The sequence below is a fragment of the Leuciscus leuciscus genome (genome assembly GCF_965113295.1).
Source record: "Leuciscus leuciscus genome assembly, chromosome: 5".
In the NCBI taxonomy this organism is placed as follows: Eukaryota; Metazoa; Chordata; class Actinopteri; order Cypriniformes; family Leuciscidae; genus Leuciscus; species Leuciscus leuciscus.
The window spans coordinates 31,394,490-31,420,592 of NC_138729.1; the positions used below are offsets into that span (position 1 = coordinate 31,394,490).

At 36.9% G+C, this 26,103-nt stretch overlaps 1 protein-coding gene and 1 long non-coding RNA gene across 7 annotated transcripts in view; one reads left to right on the forward strand and one right to left on the reverse strand.

Moving 5' to 3' along the window:
• The window catches only part of dab2ipb (DAB2 interacting protein b), a 137,008-nt gene that overhangs the window by 70,566 nt on the left and 40,339 nt on the right, over positions 1-26,103 (forward strand). Inside the window, exon 1 of one of the 6 annotated variants that reach the window (XM_082169008.1) lies at positions 5,251-6,248. The exons of 4 other annotated variants lie outside the window; for them this stretch is intronic. The gene's annotated coding sequence lies outside the window, so the exon portion shown is untranslated. Of the gene's footprint in view, positions 1-5,250; positions 6,249-16,131; positions 16,257-26,103 lie in introns of those variants that run through there. One more of the 6 variants, XM_082169009.1, reaches the window with a different exon arrangement.
• LOC309498362 lies at positions 11,035-15,844 on the reverse strand. Its single transcript, XR_014205927.1, has 2 exons — positions 13,036-15,844; positions 11,035-11,519 (listed from the first exon to the last, which is right to left on the reverse strand). It is a non-coding gene; the product is annotated as an uncharacterized lncRNA (long non-coding RNA).

Sequence of the window (26,103 nt, forward strand, 5' to 3'; positions counted from 1 at the left end):
GTGTAATTCAGAAGTGTGTTGAAGCCCTCTAGTGGGTTCTGGCACCCTGGGTGAAATCTACTCTTTAGAACTATAGCTAAAATTATCAACAACAAAAAAACACCACTAAAAAAAATCTGCTTTAAGCAGTTGAGTCCCAGTTTTTATCTTTTAGTCACTGACTTGACTGGAGATGAGTTGTTACAGCTATTTTAAAGCTTTACTGGATGTGAAATGTAGTATATGAGCTGCTTTATATGGCGGAAGAGTCTCAGCATATGCGTTTGCATGTGTTTGCATTCTGTGTGCTAATTCTTATGGTATAACACATATGTAAATGTGAGATTTTGCATTTCCTCCATGTCCGTGCTGCATAATTTGCTGCACAGTGAACAATGACGTGTGAAGAGAATGTGTGTGGTCTGAAATGTTGTGTGTGTCTGTTTGGCAGACTGGTTATTGAGGTCACTTTTGACATGCCTCTCTTGTCAGTGAAAACCGACAGAGCTTTGCAGTCCAATCTGTCATCTGCCTCTTTCTCGGAGATGCTCCTTCATGCATCTTCTCATTCCCTTATCCCATAAATATCCCTCACTTTAAACAGACTGCAGCTGTGCCCTGCTCTTGAGCTTTTGCTCATTTCTATGCAAATTTTGGCTCTGAAAGTTTCGCTGTACTTTATTTTACCGTAAATTTGATACACTTACTACCATCATGCGCACAATTTGCAGAACAATAACAGTTTTGGTAGTGGTACCAGAAATAGACTGAAACGAGAAGTTCCAGGTTTAGCTGTTTATTCCTCTTTTATTTTCTTGTTTAAATCTTTAAAGTGGACATTAACTGAGGTATTGTGAGATGGGAGTCTGCTATAAGTCTAAATGTAAATCATAGTGAAGTCAGGCTTCCAGGCAGGGCAAAAATACATTGATTGAATGCTCAGTGTCCAATAAACAATTACATCGTTTTTTTCCCCCCAAGGGAAACAGCAGTCTTTCCAGGCAGCACACAAAATGAAGAGTTTGGAGCCTCTTGCCCAGTGAACATTTTTCTTTCCTCCTATTTAACTTTTGTATTTGGTGCTTTTAAATCCAATGGATTCCACATAACTCTACAAACAGATTCATAATGTGGCATTACAGTCATTCTGTATGATTGGGGATGATGTTGGGGAAGCAGGCTTCCATTTAGTTTTAAAGTAGTCACTATGGATTTTAGAACATGGTTAACCAGTTCTAACCAAGTTGACCTCAGGCCAACCAGCCATATGATCAACCAGATTGAGCTAGCTCAAAATCTAGCAGGATTTTCTAGCAGGGAGCAGTATTTTTGTTGTGGTTGTTTATTTTGAAGAAATAAATAATGTATGCTTTTACTGTATTGTTGTATTATAGTTAGTTAGTTGGTAAGTTTGTTTCCTCAGGCAGTGACCTTAGGCAGTCCAACCCCATTTTGTACTTTATCTGCGCTCAGCGTTGATTCTCTCGTTAATCTGGGCATTAGCTTGCAGTGTTTCCCCAGTTTAGCTTTAGCCATTAGCCTAGACCCTAAGGGTTCCCATTCAGTCACAACCCTCGTTTTATCTTATATCAGCAGCATTAACATCAGCCACTGCTCTAAAGCCATGGCCTGAGCTGCTCATCCATTCTTTACTCAAATGAGATTATATGTGCGGATGCTGCTAATCCCAAAAGCATCTCATTTGATTGGATTAAGTGTAGTAATTATCTGTGCTGTCAGCATTGCTTGGCTGGAGCAGACTATGGATGGCTGTGCTTATACAGATAGGGGATGAGTACTCTAGACTTCTGTGGGGCCAAATGGATTTTTGTTGAATTTCTGTGCCCGATGCCCTGGCTGATGTGAGTGCAGCTTTTTCGATCTGTGTTTGAGTGTCTGTGCATGTATCTCTCTGTCTGTTGTGGATTATTACATTCATTTGGCTGAAAATGACCCTGTGTTACCAGACAGTCTGATTGTGGCTTCTATTAGAAAGAGTCAAGAACTCTTAATAGAAAACAACTCTGCTGTTGAGGCACTTAAATCATGGGATATACATATACAAAGGCAGATACGTATAAAAGGACATTTATCATATGCAGTATCAATAATAGATTCACTCATTTCTCTGTTGCATTGTTTTTTATAAAAACCATATATGTAGATGAGGTTTTGTTTTATTATTTTCAGTATTCACCATTTTTGAACACTCATCTTTTTATCTTTCTTTCTTTCTTTCTTTCTTTCTTTCTTTCTTTCTTTCTTTCTTTCTTTCTTTCTTTCTTTCTTTCTTTCTTTCTTTCTTTCTTTCTTTCTTTCTCTCTCTATAATGTTCACCCATAATTCATTGAAACGTTTTGTACTGTTCGTCCTCTTGGCACAGATGGCACTTAGAGACTTAGGAAACATGATACCAGCCACAAGTTGAACCATTTACCAATAAACCAGGCTGTTCGGTTCCGGTGGGTGGAGAAGAGGATTGTTCTTAGTGTGTAAACTGGATTTCAAGTTAAATTCGTATTAAAAACAGAAATTATGTTGGGAGTATCTAATGAATGCTGATTGTTTTTAAAGGGACCATTAATCTGCTCTAATTTTAGCCAACGTTCATACAGCAGCAGAATAGTTGTCAGTCCTGTATTTGAGTCCTTAATACGGTAACGTTCACACACAGTACGGTTATTTACGGGAGTGACAACCGCATTCTATTACTGAACTCACACCCGTAAAATTTTTGGACTCACAATCGCATTCTCTGACAACCTGCGTTGTGTGAACAGAACCGGACTGGACAAATAGTTATTCGTCACTTCATACAGTGCGAGAGAGACTCTCTAGGCTGCACAAATGTGTGTCTACTGTGTGTTGCGGATTTGCTATGTGGTTTCGGAAACTTACAATGACAGAGATGTGAGCTGTGTGTGATCTGAAGGTTTTTAGATCCAGTCACTGTTCTCCAGTGGAGCTGCTCGTATCAGTTTTGTGTTGTACATGCGCTCAAATTCTCCACCCAGTTATAAAAGCTGCTGTCGGTTAATGAAGATGTGACAAATGAACTCGCAGCTCGATTGGACTCTTGTCGTGTCAGAAGTGATAAGACTTTTCAGTTTTATGGACGTCGCCATGACGCAATCTTTGATATTACTTTGGTCAAGTGTAGTCATTTTTTGTCACCATGGTTACTGGTAAGAGAATACAGGCTCGACTCTCTTTGCACGTTCATACATGCAGTATTCGAGACGCTACTGTAAGTTGCTGTGTGAACGGGACATTTCGAGACTCACACCTGTAAGTGAATGTGGTTGTCATTCCCAAAAACTGACAGTGTGTACGTAACCTTATTTTTGGTTTACTGCACCAGAACGGTAGTTTAATATGACCATTTTCTATCCACTCTGTCCATATAATGATTGACTATTGACCTCCAGAATGCTGAACATCAAATAGGCAATGATATGTAATTGTAGGCGGTCAGATGTGAATGTGCTTATGGTTATGATGTCACAACCATGATTTTTTTTTTTTTTTTTTCGTATGTATTTGAAGTTTAGTTTTCAGAAATGATTAGTGGATGATGGACAAGGTAAGAAACTCTGTGTTGTTGAATTTATATAGATATATATAGATAGATAGATAGATAGATAGATAGATAGATAGATAGATAGATAGATAGATACACATCTATATCTGCATGCCATGTAGTACACAACACTACTTGAATATGAATTATTATTTTCCGTGATATGTTCACTTTCAAAGCCAAAACTAGATAACTTAACTACAAAAATGTATTTTGTTGGAGGAAGTTATTGTGCATGTGCATGGTGAGAAGCATATACTTAAATGACAGAGAGTGTCACAAAATGACATGGACAGAACTGGAGCAAAAAAATAATAATTCTCCTTAAACATACAATTTTACAGACACACAAGTCTTGTCATAGACACATCGGACTTTAACAAACTTCCTAGACTGACACTGATTTTTATTTGATGCCCTCAGATGACGCTCATAGATTCTAATGACTTTACAGGGTCAGATCTAAATTAAAAGCATTTGAACATTTGTGTCAATTTTACCTCCGCTCGTTTTATTGTTCTCTCACATATCCTCGTTTCACTCCCTCCTGACCAGGAAAGAGGTGATGTTGTCAAGGAAACTGTCATATCGGGGAAAAAATCTCAGCGTTGCTTTATTGCTCTGTAAATTTCATTTGGGTAAAAAAAGGAACTAATTCCTAAGGAAAGACTGAAGTATGAAGATTAAACTAGAGCCAATTTTAATCAAACTGTCAAGCTCAATATGTATGTTTTTGAGGAGTGATTTTAATAAGGCCTCAAAGACGGCCGTTGAGTCTGCTTGGACAACAAAATCGTCCGTCTTTATTGAATGTGCAAGCAATAAACCTGCTTTAAAATATGGAAGATGTTTTTGAAACTGAAATGTCTCCTGTTCTCGCTCAGGAATAATGCATTAGATGAATTTAAATTATTGTTATGTTCTGTAAGTTCTGTTCTCTAATGTGCTCGAATGGCTTCAGTAAAGAGTTCTTATAATTAATAATTATCAGACTAAACAATGATTTATTGACTCATTCAGGAGTAAAGTATATACTACTTTACTATATAGTATAATAAAATAAAACAGTATGTGACAAGAGTAGTATGTCCGAATTCACAGTATTCATAAAACAGTAGGCATAAAGTTATAGTATGAACTAGTGAGATTCTGAAGTGCGCATTCGATAGACACTTTACTTTCCCATGAGGCCCCAGGAGAGGATTTATGAATGGTAGTGAAGCGACACAACTGAGGCTAGCAGGTCATGTGACAATGACAGCATGAAAAATGTAGCATGTCCTGATTACATTGATACAACATGCATTCATACTATACAGAATATACTTTTTAATGATCACAAAGTAATCAAAAAGCAGAACCTACTTTTTCTGACGCAGCCACAGTCATGGAATCATTTACAACCTTTATCAACCAATTTATTCAATTTGTCAAACTCAGATTCATTAAGGAACAAAACACAATTGGTAATTCTTATTGATTGGATTTAAGGGTAGCTTTTTCAAATGATAAATTATGGTTAGAACTATGCATTTTAAATATAGTTTATATTACATTATTATTTTAAAGTATGCATTGTAATTTTGTGCACTTCTATGATCAGTATAACCTACACTACTATTCAAAAGTTTTTGGTCAGTAAGTTTTTTTTTTTTTTTTGAAATTTAATGATCATGTGACACTGAAGACTGGAGTAATGATGCTGAAACAATTGCGGCTTTACAATCACAAGAATACATAATTTTTTTTAACAAAATGATGTATTAAAAAACATGTCATATATTAAAATGGGAAGCAGAAATTAGATTTTTGTTTTAATAGTTCACAATATTTTTACTGAATTTTTAATCAAATAAATGTTGCCTTGGTGAGCATAAGTCACTTTCAAAACGTATTAAAACATTATTCGTACCAATCCCAAACCTTTAAATGGTAAGTGTCTGTATATATAGTCTTCATTCTACAAACTGTTAGCCAAGAGATGGAAATAAAAATTCTAGAGCAGGCTTAGACCTGCTGTAGACAGACTGTTTGCATGCTGATTTCTGAGCTTAAGTCTGGAAGAACGGTTGACAAAGCCAGGGCTGCTAATGAAATTTGCCGTTTTATTTAGTATCGGAGAAAATGTTGTTTTGGTTGATTATATGCTGTGTACCCTGTCACAGCCATCTGTGAGTATTGATTTGAGATGAAAGGGAGTGATCTGACTAACAAAGACACGCAAATGAGATTCTTATTTTTGTGCATGTCTAGTTTTGTCTGTGGAGGAGAGTGAAACCATTTATACAAGCACACACACATACAAACTCTGACAGAGAGATGCAGAGAGCAGAGGAAGTAGGACAGTGGAAAAATATGTAAGGGAAGGGAGGATGAGAGACAAGGAGAGCACAAGAGGGCAGTAGAGAGAGAGAAAGAGTGAATGTGGGGTGAAAGAAAGGGCTGAAAGAGAGAGAGAGAGAGATTTTTCTCCGCCTTCCCCAGAAAACAACCGGCAGCGGTTGGGCTGCTCAGTGCTGACTGACTGAGTGAGAGAGAGAAGCAGGGAGAGGGAAGCGCTCGGCGCCGGAAAAGAGAAAAATGGAGCTGTGAGAACTGCCCAACAGATCCCTTCACCTTCAGGGTTATCTCCTGTCCTCCCTCGTTCTCTCCGGTGTGTGACTGCTGTGCTGAATTCACATGATGACTGGTGAGTGATCAGTCTGATCCTGAGTCTTTGGCTCGGACTGTTTTCATGTTGTTCTCACAAATATAATGTGATAGAAGTCTCTCACACTCACATGCTGTGATCTGGGACTGTTTTGTAATGTATTTGTTTGTAATTGTTTCTAACAGTGTCTGTGATAATGGGGGATGTTGGTCACATTAGATGTTCTGGGTCACTGGACTCATGTGGTTAAATTCTGATGCCATTTTAGTGTGGAGTTACTGTGGCCAGCAGAAACACATCTGCATTGGGATTTTTTAAATAGCTGCATCTGATTAAATTAAGCTTCAATTTAAAGTTTATTTATGTGATGGAGGGTGTGTCATTCTTGTGGTAATTAAAATGATTCGTTGAGGATGACTCCTGTTCATCGCTTGCTGCCTGTCACTTGTGGTTGTTGTTTTTTTTTGCTTTTTTTGACCTGAGGTTATGAACTTCTCTCAACCTGTCAGCTTGTGTATGTGTGTGTCTGTAATTATATTTCAGTTGAACAGCTGCTCTCATTCATAACACTGAGACATATTTTACACCTGTTCATCCACAATATCCCTCCCTCCCTGGATTTATAGATTGATTAATGATTAATTAACTTCTGCATATCATGTAAGTGAAATGTAAAGTGAAATTTAATATTATCTGTAGAAAGTGAAGTGGAGCTTCTTCTACCTAGTCTGACCCTAAAAATGACTGTCAATGGTGGAGCCTGCTAGGGATGCACGATATACCAGCCACCATATCGGTATCGGCCCATATATGTTCATTTTTAATGTTATCGTTATCAACCCAATAAGAAATTTTGGCCGATATATTAAAGCCGATAAATAATGAATTATTTCCTTCAGCTGATACACTTCAGATGCGCACTGTTCGCCATTATGGTTTTTAATTGCTTGAAATATGATTGGAATCACATCAAAAAAGGTAACAGTTAAGTGCAACATGTCCATCGCAAGTCTGTCATATAGGCTATATAAAATTATAATGAGAACATTATTATAATTGTGTGTTTGGGACATGGATTTAATGGTGAGACTTTTGTTTTTGTAATCAGGCTCTCAAAAAGTATCAAAAAAATTGGATTTAGATTAATCGGTTATCGGCTTTCAAATATAAAGAATTATTGGTTATCGGTATCGGACAAAATGTTCATATTGGTGCATCCCTAGAGCCTACAGTAGCTGACTGTCCTACGGTCATGGAAAACCTGGAAATATCAGGGAATTTTGAATTTCTCATTCAACTCAAGCCCTTTATGTGTAGAATTTATACAGCTTATGGCAACATGCATTGCACACAGATGGAAAAAAGTGAGATTTCCTGTAGTATAGCAGAGAATGTGTGAGGGAAGATACATTTATTTACCTCTAAACTGAGGAGAGAGAAATTAATAGACGGTGTGAAAAAGAGGGATGAATGAGAGGAGAGTTTCTCCTCAGTACCAGCTGTTGTCCGACATCTCGTCAGCTGTGCTGGAATGGAAAATTAAAGAAAGATAACGTTTGATTGGAGGATATAAAAAGACAATGAAAAAAAAAAAAACAGTCTAGTGCTCAAAAATGTTTTCTAAACTTGCAATACATTCTGCAAATCGAGGCCATCTCTCTTTCTCCCTGCTTCGTTTTCTCTCAGTCGCTCTCTAATTGCACTGTCATGACCAATCTCTCTGGTCTATTGATTTGTTGTGCGCCGCTGAGGCGCGTCTACTCCCCTGGTCTCCTGGAACATGAGGAGGTTGGTATAGGGCATCATCTCCTCAGGAGAGGGTCACCTCAGAATGCTCTACCTGACCAGAGCGTCTCAGAGGTGAATGTTTCCGAGAGTCGGATCAGTATAAGAATATAAACTTCCAATGGGCAGAAATGCTTCATGTTAACTGCTGGCATAGAAAGTCAGTTTATTTCGTCTGATCTGTGTAGCATGTGGGACACACTCAGAGTGGAATGCTACCATATTTGTAAGTGTTATGCATCAAGATAAATACAGAGGAATCTTATCGAGACATTTTAGAACTGTTATTCCTGTCCTACAAGGCAGGAATGAATGCGGCCAGGAATGACAAACAAGTTGAGGGAAAGAAAGAAGATGAGAAATGCCCCCAGTTTAAAATCATCCATGATCTTTTTTTTCTTTCTGTAAGAAAAGCTCCCGCAGGCATTCTTTCCGAAATGTCTGCTAGTTAAAATAATAAATAGTCGTCTTATCAGTTGTCCAGCTGGAGTCTGAGGTGAGTCAGATCCCCACATATGATGGCAGCAGCAGATCTTACCAGAAAACTACTCTTATTTCAATGCATTTATTTGCAGCTTTTTCATAGGGACAGTCCAAGAAACACATTTGCCGATTTATTTGTGATGTGTTGACAGTAACTGGCAGATTGTCACAGTCCCTTCACATTGTGTCTTGTCCCTTTAAGTGGCGACATGAATAAAATATGTTTGTGCTGTGAGTGTAGAGCTTTTTTCTATAGCTGTGCTGCTTCTCCAATGGTTTTTCTGAGACCCAGATATTCCAATGGACATCAAGTGGTGACCCAACACTGTGCTGAAGATGTTTATCTCTCCTGGACAGAAACATAAAAAGAAACATAACATTTATTAATATTACCATAAAATGTATTGGCACATCAATATTCAAAATTATTAACATTAAACAGACTGAATAGAAAATAGTCAAAGTCTTTATTATAAAGTATTATAAAAGTATTTTTAATGTATTAATTTTGCCTTGTGATGCACCTTATAATGCATTGTATGGTCACATACAATACTTATGTTATGTCTTTAGAAAGTATAATTCATTAAAACATGACAAACAACCAATTTCAGATGTAACAAGGAATCTGCAAATTTTATAATGCATTTTAACTTTGGTTAGTTACAATTATTTATGAAAAGGTGTAATGCATTATTATGTACATTATGAATACCTTTATAATGAATTATACATAGAGGCTTTAAGTAAAGTGCTACCAAAATGTGTCACAATCTGTCTATGCTGGCATATGTGTAATTTGGCTAGTGTCTATAAAGTGGCAGATGAATATTTTGTGCCAAAACATCAACAACAACAACAGATATGGGAGGCGTTTCCTCTTTCTTTTTAAATGTCTGTATGCTTATTTATTTGGCTACCCTAACTATGCACAATTATATGGTTAGTTGCACGTTATTATATGCATTTAGCATCATTGTTTTTCCCTGCTGTCTGTGAACAGACCTGTGACCCATTTTTTGACCCATCAGTTGAGATCCACTTACAGTGCTGTCACAGGAACTCATGCCACAAACGACCAGCTTCCAGTGGAATATTCACTCTAGTTCATCAATAAACCAATCACTCGCACCTCTGGGAATGGATGCCGTTGCATGTATTGTCCTGTATGTCTGTCCCAGCATGTGAATGGGCATGTGTATGTGTGTATACGTGTGTTTTCTCATGTTATTTTCTCTTTTGGCCTAGAGTGTGGGTAAGCGGCTTTGCCTGGCAGGTAGATAGAGGGATGGATGGATGGGAAAAGGAGGGGGAGTGAGGGATGAGAGATGAATAGATGGACGGACGGCGTAGTTAGTGGCCTGGCTTGGGCAGGGTGGCCGACTATGGTTATGCAACTTTTAAATCGCACATATGAAAGAGAGAGAGAGAGGAGACAAATACAGAGAAATGAAGCATGCTGTACAATTGGACCGGTAACTCTTTTTATTTCTTAAAGGCACAATATGTTTTTTTTTTTGCTTTAAAAATAGCAAAAATCACTATATCTATGTTATATATATTTTTTAGTTGTGTACTTACATTATCCTGACTGTTTCCAACAACTTTCAAACCAGGAGAAATTTTAATTTAATTCGAAGACACGGCACGTTTCTTTATTTCCGTTTTGTCGCAGTCAATGGCGTCATATCCGCGTTGTCCCTGGTTTCCGCTTGTACTTCCATGGTAATCAGAGCTATGAACCAGAGCCCTCTGATAGTAACCAAGACGACAGACGTGGACCACTGTAGTTCGCAATGTCTATTTGCACGCTGTTGTTATTTCGTTCAAACATTATGGACCATGGCAAGCAGACTTTGGATAAAAAAGGAGAACTAAACTGAGAATCAATATCAGCGCGGTGTTTTCGAGATGCCGAGAGCTCCCATAGACAGTAACGTTATTTAAACGAGAGCTCCACGTCCGAGACTTCAACCGCTCCTACATGTACTTTATTAAACAGGTGAGCACATTTACATAAAACTAATCAATGTTATATAGTTCAACAATGATAAAATGTCAGAATATGATCTGTATGTTATTCTAATGTTGATCTAACTGTTAGCTTACTGCTAGTCTCATACAGACAAACTAACACATACATTTCAACACATTCAAATGCAGTTTAGTGTGATAGTGTAATGGTAGACCAAGTGAAACAGCGCTGCGTTACCTCACAAGTTTAATTTGTCTAATAAACTGACCTGTGAGTTGTAATTCTGCACTTGCGTGTAACGTTAGTTCGGTAGAATGAAATGTCCATATTCCTTTTATATCTGCGGGACTCGCGTCGCGTGTGAAGCTGATAGCTGTCTCTTAGCAACCCCGAACTGCTTCATATCACAGTCATGATAAAAGCATCGATGTATTCAGTCATCCATAAACATTATTAGATCGGTCGGCTTGACGTTGACGACAAGATCCATAATTCTTAGCAAATGTTGCGTCATCAAACTACGCCTTTGTTATTGTAAATATGTTAGCGACCCCTAGTGGCGAAAAATTCCATAGTGTACGTTTAATCTGTTTCAGTTTAATGTGTTTTATTGGCATGGCAAAAAAATAAATAATTTATACCAAAGCAATAACTTAGCTGCATGTAGAGGAAAAATTTTGTTAATATTTGCAGTGAAATTACACTGGCCATACAATGTACAGCTATTTGCACTCTAAAGGCCCATTCACACCAAGAACATAACTATAATATAACGATAACTATTTTAGCATGTGCTGCAATTTTGTTTGCTGTAAGCTTTTTATAGATTCTGATTGGCTGTCAATGTTTTTATCATTCAGCAGCTGGAATTAAAACTACGATATCGTTTCACTGTGCCGTTATCATTATAGTTGTGGTGAGGACTCTTCTATTTTTATATATTTAGAACGATTTTTAGAACTATATCTTTATCGTCATAGTTATCATCCTTGATGTGAACGGGCCTTAATAGTCTGGTGAAACAAGAAGAAGGTACAAATAATACAATTTGGATGTCAGAAAGTGGCCTTGACTATACAGTAGGGGTGTAACGATACACCAATGCCACGGTTCGGTTCATATCACGGTTTTGGAGCCACGGTTCGGTTCGGTTCGGTTCTGTTTGCTGTGGGGGCAGGGTTCATGGCAGGGCACCAGCAATAATAACGCTAGATTAACTTTAACTTTATTATCTGAACTTTATACAGTGGCTTCAGCCTTTCTTTAGAGCACTTAGCACACCTGAGTTAACTAAAATGAAATAAATGCCTCCACTGACTAGTCAGAAATAAACTGCACACCTGAGTAGGGTTGCCAACTTCAGAAAAGTAAAATGCGGGACAATCGTGGTTCTTTATAGGAAAACAAGGGACACTCAAAATATTTGTACTGCATCGCACAATGTACATCATTTCATTGTCTGCAGACAGTTAAGTATATGTTTAAAAGGTTATCAGACAAACACATTTGTATTGCTTAACCTATTTATGTACAATTTAATTCTAAAAATTATTGTAAAGTCATACAAACAAAATGTCACATTACAAACAAACCACCATTCAAAATAACAGCATTTATCTGAAATAGAAAGCTTTTTTGACATTATACATAGGCCTACAGTTCAAAAGTTTGAGGTTTGTAAGATAATTTTTTGGGGGAAAGAAATTAAAGAAAGTAATTGCCTACTTTTATTCAGCAAGGATGCATTACGTTAATCAAAAGTGACAGTAGCCTACATTTATAGTGTTACACAAGCTTTCTATTTCAAATAAATATCTTATGATCTTTACATTCTTCATAGAATCCTGGGGGGGGAAAAACAAACCAGTCTTAAACATTAATAATAATCAGAAATGTTTTGTGAGCATATTATTCCCTCAGGTAGATTACATGTTTTCTTGCGTGGCTGGATGTTGGACTCATGAACAATAATCACGTTGTTTGCATTCGCTAAAATTGATTTGCCGAAATCAAAACGTGGACAGTGAAAAGGAATTACCGTTAGCGCGAGACGAGTCCGGCTTGAAGCGGAAGCGACCAGACGGCAGAGGATTATGTTCGCAAAACAAACAATGATTTGTCTCAAAACGATGATTAAAAAATGCTGTGATATGTCATCATATTGGATGATGACAGGTGTCGGTGATTCGTGATCAGCACTGCTGCTGTTGCTGCTGTATCAGTCAGTGGTTGTGACCGGAGGGTCTTCAATCTCATTATGAGTTGCCATCCTGAAGTGCGTATGTAAACTCTCGAGCGTGATCGATCACCCAAATCACGTGACATGCACTTTATTTAGTAAATAATATTATAATAATATTTAGTAAAACTACAGCTCTTATTAGTTGTTAAAAGTGTACTCATTAATAACTATTTAATCTATCAAATGTCAAGGAAGAAAAAAATAGTTTTGTGACAAAGTGATGTGAGAGTTGGGCCGGGGCAGCAGGGGGCGGGGCGCGTTCGGTTCGACATGAGAGTATCGCGGTTCGAACCGTGGCTGTTGTATCGCGGTTTGTCGGTTCGGTTTGAATATCGTTACACCCCTACTATACAGCATGTGCATTAGTATTTGATATTGGAATCTAGATGTTAAGATTATACATTGTTAATATTATACATTTATAATATTATATTGTTCAGTAAATATTTTATAATAAACAATTTAAATAATATTAAATTATATACAATTATCTTATATACAATTTTATAACATGTTACACAATTGGCATTTTATTTAGTATGTTAGCATTTAGACTGGGGTGCAAATAGTATGTATCACTATTTACACTGGTAAAGGTGTGGTAGAAAAAAAAGGTACATTGTCCACTTCCAATTATGTAAAATAGTATAGTGATTCAGAATAGTCCAGCATTCTTTTGGTCAATGCTGTAAATTCACGTTTCACCCTTACGCAAAATTCTCGATTAACTGGATTCCTATTGAAATTTCTGGATTTCACTTAGCAACAGTAAATGTGACCATATCTTCATTGCAAAAGATAATCTCACTCACTTATATCTGATCACTCAATGACCCTCATGTTTTTTCTTCACGCTGCAGTTCATCAGCGTTCTGGTGTCAAACACAGTAAATGAACAGACACCGTGCACATTGTATCAGCTGATGGCCCTCACAAACCATGTGTATCATATATGGGCCTCTACAGAAGCCACTCTTCTGTCTTCATTCAAAAAAGCAGGATGGATGAAAAAATCCACCTCGTTGTCATGTCTGTTCTCTCAATAATTCATGTTCTTGTTGAAGGTCATTGAGGACTTTATGCTTCAACCTCACCTCACCACATCCTGCTTTTTTCTCCTTCTCCCCCCCCCCCCCCTCTCTCTCTCTCTCTCTCTCTCGCTCTCTCTCTCTCTCTCTCTCTCTCTCTCTCTCTCTCTCTCTCTCGTATGTTTTCATGGGCATGAAAGAGCTTGCCTGGAATGTTTCCTTTCCAAGGTTGCATGTTTGTGCATGTTCTTTGTTTTCATCCATTGAAAAAGTATATTTCATAGAAAAGTGTTTTAGAAAAGAAACAAATTGCTCAAGAGTGCAAAAATAGCCTTGTTCGATTTCACATGAATTTGACACTGCATGCAAACACATTTATGCATGCAGACACTTGAATGATTCACGTTAACAAGTAGTTAAATTAAAATAGTGACACTTTAATTTAAACATATCTATTCCAACTACAGTCATGTTGTATTATTTTAACTTAACATTAACATGCAAATGTAAAAAAGGAGACAGCTATAATCAGATAAGTGATTCTTTATAGTTATTTTAGATGTAAATGAGACACTAAGAGGATTTTCCAGTTTGTGTAGTTGTATGAAGCAAAAAATGAAGACCAGTGTCATAGATTTATGTTTCATAATCTCTTTTAGCTTGGCAAGTCATTGAGCGTGTGTCTGTCTGTCTGTGTGTGTGTGTGCGTGTGCGTGTGCGTGTGCGTGTGCGTGTGCGTGTGCGCGTGCGTGTGCGCGTGCGTGTGCGTGCGCGTGCGTCTGTGTGTCTGAGTCTCTGTCTGTGTGTGTGTGTGTGTGTGTGTGTGTGTGTGTGTGTGTGTGTGTGTGTGTGTGTGTGTGTGTGTGTGTGTGTGTTTGAAACAAGGAAGTGGCTAGCCCATAACAACCTTTGGGTTAGCCTTTAACCAGATGCCCAGTAAACACCAAAGGCTCAACTGTTTGCTTGTGATAAGACAAAGGCGTGTGTGTATGTGTGTGATATTGCTTTATACAGACCGGATTTGTTCAGGCCAAGGCTAATTTGTTTGCTGTTTAGCACATTTAGCCCATTTCTCTTGAGAATGGCATGTCTTCCCTCAGTCTGTCATTATGTTGAATTTTCTCAGCGTCCCTCACTCTCTGTTTTCCATCCTGGCACCAACTGCATCTTTATTTCCTTTTTATATGCATATGGAGAGGCTGGCATCCATCGCCTATGTTTCTCTGCCATGATATAACTGTGAAATTGTCCATTTGGCCCATGTGTTAATGTTAGATGCAAGGGCAGGAAATTGTGTGTAAAGCATTTGCATGAAAGCTGAATCCTATCCTCCCTCTTTCACTTTATACAAAATGGACTAAAAATAAAATGATAGGGAGGTTAGTTTTTCCACTACCTAGTCATTCAAAATCCTGATGGAAACATTGGTCTGTTGCAGGGGTGTTCAATTGGGGTCTACGGTGGTACTCCAGAGGATCCGCCTATTATTGTTTGATCTCAGAATAATTGTGAAAAATCCAAAGTATACATACATACTCTTTGGTGCTTAATCAAGATGCATAATAAGATACAAACAAAGTTAATTTCAACTATGCAAAAAAAAAAAAAAATGTTTTACTCTTCATCCCACATTAAAATGTATTGAGTAAAATAAAAATTTGCAAATGCCTCAACGTTATTTTAATGGTGTTGCATCAATGCAAAATATGTAAATTTTCTCTGCTCTGTTTTCCACCAGTCTTGGCTTAAAAAAGATTGAATACCCCTGGGCTATTGTGTTTGTGCAAACTGAAACACCTGATAGTTATGAAATTAATATATAACTAGTACCAGTTGACCTGTTTGTAAGTGTGTGTGAGCGCCTTATAGCGCACGTTTGGATGACCTTTTGACTCACTCTAACATTATTTTGTCTTGCGGTGATTCCCCACCTCTTGTTCCGCATATTTTAGTCTTGATGTCATGTCCTTTCTTGCTAGGCACACAAAAATAGATCAGAGAATGTTTTTATGTCCTGCCCCCTTCCTTTTACTTTCTATCACAAATCTATGACACAATAAAAATACACAGTGTTTTCCAGCTGATTACTGCATGTATAGATCATTATCAACATGTAGTTTGTGTGCATATTTATAGCTAATAAATCATACTGTAGCTAATTAATCAACTGCATCATTTGGGATATAACAACTGAACGCTGTTAATGACCGATTTAATCTAGAAAATGTGTATAATTAGAAACTACGGCCAATGAAAGAGGCATGAAAACATTACAATGGAAAGTTCAAATGTTATGGAGTTTGATGTGGGAAAGGGAGCGCTATCTGTTTAAATGAGGCGTGTGAGTGAGGAGGTGTGTTATCAGTTATCCCATGGGAAGTTCCCTCTCCAGCACGCGGCACAAAAGCCAAAGATCCCACAGAATACCCTTCAACAGTCCATGAAGCCAAGCGTGAATTCAGATCGGAATCAGAGAAATGCACAGTACTTGGCAATAGAACGGACTGATCGAGCGGGGTTTCCTCGCATTTAGTGTAAGTGAATCTATCTATTCTTCATGCTTCAGATCTAAGCTTGTTTTGAACACTCACTTCAGTTGACATTTAATAGTGATGTCCATTGTGATCATGTTTTATGAAATTAAATATTTGAATGGTTTTGAAATGAATTTTATCAAAAGGTTTATAGGCTCATTTTAACAGCTTTATTTTTGTTTTCATATATAGTCACCTTTGTTCGCCTGGTTTTATTTTATTTTTTTTAAGTAGCCTTGTTTTTTAAGCGTAAAATGTGTTTTAAAGTGCACTTTAAGGGGTGACTTGGAAAGAGTTAAGTTTTTGCTTCTTCAGAAAGAGCGTCTTTATAAACTGCTTACTGTATGTTCGATAAAGAAAAATGATTTGAAACCTGCAATATCGTCCTTATCAAACTGTAATATCGTTTTGCCGCTGTCATTTACTCTAATGCGAATTGTGCGTTCTTCACGTGGGGACATTACTTGCATTGCTTTCACTTTCATTGAGATGTACTATACAGTACAACAAACACTCATATGTGTGTGTGCATGTCATTCCATCCCCATTCAGCGAGTTTTAAAAGTTATAATTAACAAAGAAAGCTTTTAAAAATATTAACAATGTCTTTGTTGTTTTTCTCTCTTTTTTGTCTGTCTGACCTCAAACTATTTTAGACAGCAAAGTATTAAAGGTTGGGGGAACCAAATGTGATAGTTTTGGAATGAATCAATGAAAACCATATTGATGAACCACTAATGTGAATATTGCTCTCCAGTGTCCTTTCACTGTCCTTGTTGTTTAGGGTCAGTGTTCAACTGTCTATTGAACAGATTTGCTGCTTAACGATGTATGAACTGTCCAAATGATAGCTATAAACGGAATAGATTTATCAAATGTTCTTTTTTCATCTTTGCTAAATGTGATGATTTCCAGTGCCTTTTTGGGGGCTAAAATTGTACCTGTCGGCTAGTTGCCATGGAAACATTCACCTTTTCAAAGTTGCTGTCCATTCGCCAAACCCAAGCAACGAAAGAGCCTATAGTACAGTGATCTCTCTCTCTCTCTCTCTCTCTCTCTCTCTCTCTCTCTTTCTCTCTCTCGCTCTAAATGGGAAGAGTGATGACAGCAAAGCCTCAGGCTGCATGATTAATCATATACTGCATTAATCGACAGTGATTTTGGCCATAGCAGTATATGCAATGATTAAAGGCTGTTTTTAATGTATTCAATGTAATGAAAGCTGCATCAAACCAGTTACTTCTGATGTATCTTGGTTTTTTTCGTCAGATGACATGGCTGATTCTGAACTGTGAACGAGAAGTTTTTATTCAGTTGGATTTCTTTGGACATTGAGGTTTCAAAGCTTGATAAAAAAAATTTTAAAAAAAATTGGACCAAAAAAAATTTTCTTTCTAATTTTATTAGAATAAACATCAAAATGTGTATGCAATACAAATAGTATTGCATACACTATTATTAATTTGTTGCTTTTGTTTATTTATTTTTTTGCTATTTTATTTTACCCTTTTTTTTCCCCCTAATTTTATTCCAGAAATGCTATATTGTGAACAATAGCTTTTTTTTTTTTTGTTAGCACTTAGAAAAATTGCAGCATACCCTACCACATACTCTATTATAGTTTATTAATTACTCACTGTACACCAACAAATCTGTTACATCGACAACCCTTATGCCATCTCTGTCCCAGTCAGTAACAGTTGTCAGTCTGTAAGCTGTGTTGTCACTGTTAGCAGTGACCTCACATAACTTGTGTGTCTATCAGACCAGAGAAATGTCTTCATAGTGAGTGTAGAGACGTTTACATGTGTGTTTGTATGGTCCCATTTCAGTCTCCAGCCACCCTGTTAAATGTGTTTGTGTGCTGGTGACCTTAACTTTTCATTTCAATGTGAGCTTCATACACCCACACTCCATGCATTTGAAAAGAGCCTGTGATGTGCACTCTGAAAGGCTGAATTGTGTGTATCAAGCAGTGTGTATAAGAGCTGTGATGGCCTGTGTGTTTGGGAGCATGTCCCTGCACATCTTCCTGTTTTTCTTTCTCCTCCCGTTTCTTTCATGTCCAGGTTCAAGGTTGCTTTGATTTGTGAACTGTATTTTGTAGTAAGTGGTTCTATCCTTGCTAGGTCACCGTGACAGTACGATGAGTGCAGGGGGTGAAGAATTTATTGATGGATGGAAATGTGCTAAAGTTAATTTTTTCAGGGTTGTAGCAAATGTAATACATTTCCACATTCTGCATCCCTGAACAGTACAAATGTAAATTCACCATCATGCTTGCAATTAGAGATGGATCTTTAGTGGATTTTCTTAATATGTCTTCAATGGATCAACTGGGCTTTATAGATGGATTAGCTTAGCTTCTGTTTTTAGTGTCTACAAAACTAGCCCTAAGGTTTCAACTAATTTCCCCCAAAAAAATAACTTGGCGCAACAGTAAAAGCCCACCCAACTTATCTACTGTGGAGTCAGTGTAGAGAAATACAATGTTCTGTCATGAAACTCTCGATGGCACAGGCTAATAGGTCATTTAACCTGTTCGTAATCACATTGTTATCTATAGGGCGCAGCTGATTGGTTCCTGCTCTATCAGTAGCCAATGACCTCGCTGCTAAACCTTCAAATACTTGGATAGCATTTTCCTTAGCAGTGCAGCGTGCTTTCAGAAACCCTTCACCTTCCCCAGCTCCACCTGTATAGATCTGCTATGGGTAATTCATGTGTGCTATATTGTACAGCCGCAGCATGTCTTACTTGCTCACAGCAGCGTGACGTGTATGAATTGGCAGAAGCAAGTCCCGTACTTGCTCTGCATCAGCAGCAATAACCTACAGTAGCAGTAGCAATAAAAGCAGCAGCGTAGCGGATCTATTCCCCCAAGACCAAAACATACAACATTGTCATACCCATTACCATGCCAAACACTCCGAGAGTTGTCATGGCAGAACTGGGGTTTGTTGGAAGAATACAGCCTTCAAAAGATATAATCAATGATTATATGGCAAACATGAACCTATTCATACAAAGATATTTACTAAGATATATGCACACTATATCAGTGCCATATTGGTTATCAGCCAATGTTAGAGATTGTTTTAATTGTATCAATTTATACTTATTTCCCCTATTTTTATAACCTCAGGATAATCTTCATAAACACTTTACATTATAATATTGTGATGCCTAAATGGATTATATATATTTTTTGTTATATATTTAGACAAAATAATATTAATGTATAATATTGATATTTTATATATTTGTAACACTGTTATATTGGCCAATTATCAGTAATCAGCCATAATAAGCAGCTTATTATTATTTGTAATATAATTTTGAAATATCAGGGCATCACTGCTAGCTAAATATCTTTGTTTAATGCACATGTGCAGTAATTATTATTGTAGAAAATACATTTTATATATTTTTGCAAGTGTCTTTTAAAGTGTGAGTTGGGTTTTTTTTTGTACCAAGCTTTTGTGGTATTATTGATGGAAGGATTGTTTTAGATTTATTAGTGATTTTGTTTCATTGTGTAGAACCATCAAGATGTTAAGTGACTTGACATCACAGACAGTCTCTAATTTGACAAATGCATTAGTCTTCTAGTGTTCAGCCGAAAGCAGGAGATCTTACATGACTGGTCAGAGTGTGAACTCTTTTCACACACTCACTGAGAAGATGACAGCGGATTGCCATCTTTAGGCTATAAATCCTTTGTCAAATTTAGAGAACAAGACAAGTGGCTCTCTCCTGGTTTTCTCTTTTATAAAAAGCTACATATTGATTTTGCGTATGGTATTGCTGAGTGACCTCATTGCGTGTTTTTGTTGTTTAGCCATGGGTTGCTAAGTTTCTCTCCCTGATTTGGATTCAGATTTTAATCGCATAGTCTGTTCTGTCTGTTGTCTGCTTACGTACCCGACAGAACAGTGCAGGAATATTATCCACTGATGCTTCTTGGAGAAAATGTTTAAATTTAGAAAATATGCATTTAATCGTGTTTAATTGTCATTCACTATATAGTTTAAGCCTATTTTGTGTTGAATTTATGCTGCTGTTACAAAAACGTTATTTTGTCAAATCATTGTTTTCAGTGTCAAAATGATATCATCGTTGGGTAATCATTGATCGTCTTCCTCAAAAATACAATTAATAGTTAATAAAACCATCAAGAAACCAAAATCAATAAATGCCTTAGCATTCTGATACCTATTGTTACAAATATAGTTTAAGTCTGGAGCACTGAGAGCATATAATCTCCGTTTCTTCTATCAGTCTCTCAGTTCCAAAAATGTATTTATAGAGAATCTCTCTCTTTTTCTCCTTTCTCACTCTTATGTGCTAGCCTGACTACGTCAGACTTCCTACTTCCGCTAATTTCATTTCGCTCCTGTAGTCAGTCTGAGATAGCAGCCTATCTTTCAGTTTTCCACCGGCCTGAAAACAGCCGGGCCAATCAACGAACAGAGGGCGGGCTGAGAGCCGTGACGTAGACGCTGATTGTACCGTGGATGCGTAGATTTACTTCACATAATCTCCAAAAGTCATTCACAGCCATGTTCACTCCGGTATTTCGCTCGATGGTTTAGTTTTTGCATCATACATGCGTTTACAGTGGAAGTTAGTTGCGGCTGAGCATGCGCATAACACACGCCATAACCAAACGTTATGTGATTGGCTTACGGGTAACCAATGATTTTAAACTTCAGACAAGCGCCCCCCCGCGAGAGAGAAAACACTTCTCTATTATGCCCTTCCAGACTCTGTATACGAAGCAAAGTGAAGTAGCAGAGTCTGGTATTACCAGGCTACTTATGTGCTGTCACAGAAATTAAAAGAGCCATTTGTAATATGTCTTTATATTTATCTAGCATGCGTTTTTCATGTTTATTTTCAGACTGAAACATCTTTGGTTTATTTCATTGATTTTTTTATTTTAATTTGTAATTATTATAATTTTTTTTAAGATTTGTTCCAGGAACAAAAAATGAAGCAGTCTGAGTGGAAAAAAGAACAGAAAAGGAGGGATAGAGGGTGAAGTGTGACTTATATCTGGTGCAGTGTCTGAAATATTTACAGAGACAGAGATATACAGAGCACTGTGAAGACAGGAAGTGTGTGCGCAGGGGATGAATCCATTTGGGAAGAAGGGGATTCTGGGTAAATGTGGGGAATAAAATAGGTAAATGAGAAAGGAAACATGGCAAAATGTAATGAAAAGGATTCTTTTTTTAGGGACAGACAGTTCAGTCGCTTCTCGGCAGACTGGATATGTGTGCTGCTCTGTTTGAGGTGATAAGTAGGCTATATTGGAGGTGAGCTGTTCACGGTTCAGTTTTTGCGTTAATACCTCCCCACCTCGAAAACACACACACGGTCCCTTTCATTGGTAGGAGATGCATGACATGAAAGAACTTGTAACACATGCCATTAAGCATGCACACCACATCACTGAGCGCACTAACATCACACTAACAGGATAAAATACATTCTCTCTTTCTCACACACACAGCGAACACAGTTAGAGCGAATATATTATCATTCATACGGTGTCGTTCATTGCCTCCAATGCTGACATTAACATTCATTCTGCTAGACTGATGTGACGGTTAACCTTCTAGAGACACACTCCTTGTGGAGTAGTGGGTGTGTTTCCATGTGTTGGTGTCCTACATCCATCTCTTTATTAGTTTCACTTGCCTTTAAATCAGTAGTATTTCGACACATATAGACACCCAAGGACGAGTAAACACACACACACACACACATTCCACACAGGGTACACCTCGGCACGATCCTCTTGTCTGAACATGTCCTTTTCCTCTCTTAGGCTCACCTCTAACTCCCCGAATGCACTTCTCTCTGAGATCTGATTTGCCCAGTGGCAATATTTAGATGATCCAGAATGTGTTGTCACATCATATTAGTACTATTATAAGGTCCATTTCTTGGGTGTCCTTAAAAAGCATTATTTATAAGATTTGACATGATTATTTATAAGAACTCGGGATAGCACTAATAATGTGGTTTTATGTAGTTTCATGCATAATGCATGACATCCATGCATGCAGGCATGAATCTAACCAATCACTTAATTTGCTAAACCTATTTTACATTGCCTTGCTGTTTTCAGGGTAGATGCCATATTTATATTGGCACGGATAAAAATGATACTCCTCTTAAAGGGTACGGTGTGTACTTTCTGTACTAAAAGTGGCACTGAACAGAATTGCAATCAGTGGTTATACTTTATTTCAACAATCCACTTTAGACATTTTACTAACTATAAGCCACTACATGTCAACTAACTAGACTGTTAGGTTAGGGTTAGTACAATAAGTTGGCATGTTCTTTGCCAAGTTATTTATAGTCAGTAGAATGTCTGTTGTGGAGCATCAAAATATAGTGTTGGCAGATATTAAGCGGACAGTCTATAATACTCTAATAATGAAAGTTAGTTGACATGTAGTTGCAAAGTTACTTGTTTTGGTTAGTAGAATGCCTAAAGTGGACATGTCAACATTTGCTCAACCAATGCTGTGTGGCTATTTTTAATCTATAAATAAATGAAAGAGGGTATGTTTGAAATGTATTTGTCATTATTTTTGAAATTCTGTTTGGTACCACTAGTGCTGCAAAGTAGCCTACACACTTCAGTTTTAAAAAAAATATACCATGTTTTTGGAGGGTTTTTAAAAATGTTTTTTTAGAAAAGTATGGGCAAGGTACAAATCAATACAACCTACTGAAAGCTCTACATCTATCCCTCTCAGTCTCATTTTCGTTTTGCATCATATTAAATATGGACTCTACCCTGACTGGTGGGTAATTTTTATTTGTCATTGAACAGACTGTTCTGTAATCAATTATTAATTTCTACAATGTAAAAAAATATTTTCATGATTTATCCCCAAAAAAATATATACATTTTGTCAAATCAACTTAGATCATTTATATGGTTCAGATAACATAATATTTTGAGTTTCTGTTGATTGAACCAATCTCCTTCATCGTATAAACTCATTTATTTTTTATTTCAATGAACTTAAAATTTTAAGGCAACCAGGTTACTTTAAGTTAAACTTACATATTTGTTTTTTTTACAGTGTACTTAGAGAATTTGCATAGCCCTTCATACCCAGGGGTTGAATTATTGTTTCATTTTACATAGAAAACATGCATTATTTATTTTTATCATCTGAGAAAAAGAAGGATCAGCTTTAGCCCATGGAAAGTGCTGAACTGCTCTCTCTTTGTTTCTATGGCACTTGATCTCCTCCCAAACTTGCTAACCAAAAAAAAGAGCTTCTGGGGTATTTTCAGTCCTGATCCCTTTTTCTCTCAGGACACGGTCTTGAAGAACTGATATTAAGTCCTAATCAAGAAAACTGTCTTTTTCATTTAGAAACCAGAAGCTCATCTTTACAGAACATTCTTTTGATGTTGAAAGTTTCATATCCAGTAACTACGTGATTGACAATTGTTCAGATGAACCCTCATCTGCTGTTTCTTTCAAACATCCTTTCGCCGAAGCTTTTTGACAGCTATCCCCAGTACTTCCTGTCAGTGTCATCCCATCAATGTTTCCTAGTCAGGAAAATTGATGTTGGTTTCTCCCCATTCTGGAACTCAACCTGTCGTTTGGACTGCTAGTTTGATACTCTTTCTCTTCAACGCCGCTTCAAGCACGGATCAATCCCAAAATCCCCTTTGCTCCAATTACTCTCAGAGTCCTCTGCTTCATTTCACCTCAGCCAATCAGAAATAAAACAGTTTGTACACACACGCACACGTTTTGCTCTCTGAAGCCTCAGTGGTTAAGAGACAAGGCTGGTCTCGGGAGTATAGTCTTACCTCTGAAGATCTTTGTGGAAGAAAGAGAGTGGAAGAAACAAGGAAATTAAAATAAAGGAGAGGGGGAAGGGAGGTAAAGAAAGGGTTCAGAGTAATAGAGAACTGTAAATAATTTATGAGAAACACACAGCGACAAACAGTTGATGATGATTGTTTATGGAGAGATATGTGGGTTGCTTCCTATCAGATTTATTTGTCTCCCTATGTGGGGGAAATATGGGTTTCTGTCAAGAAATTGGCATCTACCATCAGCATCACCTTTGTGAAGAGATCATACATCGCCCATGTGTGTTAGTTAATATACACTGAACTGATTGAAAAGGAAAGTGCACTCAAAAATGAAAATTGTCATTCATTCACCCTCATTTCATTCTAATTCTATATTATGAGAAGTATGGAGCACATGCAAATTTTTCCTGCATGCAAAAACACAGAAAAGCAAGCTGTGATGACCGATTCACATTCAAATGCTGGATATTTTTAATGAGTCACGAAAACACAGAAAAAGCCTTGAAATCACTCATAAGTTATCTATTTGAATAAGATTCTTACTTATAACGTATATACACGTTATAGTATGTAAATCATATTTATACATCAAATACAGTATGTAAATACTATATTTAAATAATGATATAATAAAATATATTATAAAAATATAATTAATAAAATAATGTATGTAAATAATATTATGTCCTCAAATTTATTAATAAAGTAATCTAAAAAACCTTCAAGTATTATACAAAAACTTTCCAACAGCATCTCCAGTTGCAACACATTTATACTTAACACAGCTAGAAAAGAAAATTCGTTTTAGTCTGAATTCTGCAACCTTACTGAACCTACTAAACATTCATCACAGCCAGATGCACAGCAACCCAATTTTTAGGGGGTATGCTGCACAACAACATGGGGGTATGTAAATAATGACAGAATTTTCATTTTTGTGTGAAGTATTCCTTGGCGATCAGAAGATGAAGAGTGTGCTGTGCACATCTCTCTCCGGCTGACATGAAGGGATGAGTAGTGGAACTGTTCCCAGATCAGATCTGCTTTGTAGCAAGCACTAATTAACGTCAGTTCAGACCAACACAGGCTTCATCAGATGAGATCTCCCACTCTAATTACAGCGGTAAACATGTTGGATTTTCCAATGATATGCTTGCTGTCTCCCATCACTGTTTATTATGGATGCGGAACGTGTTGAATTGATGTGACACGACGTATTGGCATTTTAAATGGCTTCATCCTTCACACCTGCATGTAAGCACTCACAACTTTATGATCTGGTATGTTATTTTTGGACTTTTGTCTTCGTGCCTTAACAGATATTGAAAAGTATGGCAGAGATTTTTAAACTCTGTTTTAGATTATTAGGAGATAATTAGCTGTTTGAATAAGGCACTAATTATCTTGTCAGAGCACTAATCAGTTTCTGTGAGCGTTAACACTAACCGACAGCTCAGTTAATGACACCTGTAGTGATCAACGCATAGAAACACTGCTCAAACAGCACATGCCTGTGTTCATTTATATGCCTTGATGAGTAATTAATGCCATTATGCATTATATATGTCTCATAATATGTAGAGCATGTTTTAAGGACTCAATGTTGATTTCTTCTTTTCTTTTTCTCTTTTTTCTTTTTTTTTCACAAAAGAAAATAATTATGTATCTACTTTAATCTTATTTTTAGTCAAAATCTGTTTAAAATATGCTTTATTATTCAACAGAAAAATATATTTATTCTTTATTTATTTATTTATTTATTTATTTATATATATATATATAAATTAGCTTTTCAATTGTACCATGTTTTGTATTTTTATGACACATTTTAATCATTGTGTTTGTTTGTTTTTGTTTCATTAGATTATTGTCTTTTTTAAAGTCTGTGGCTGTTTGATTTCTGTTTATTGTTAAAAAGTTTGAGCTTATGCAAGTTAGTTGCAATTTACTTATCATACATGTTAGGGTAAAGTATAAG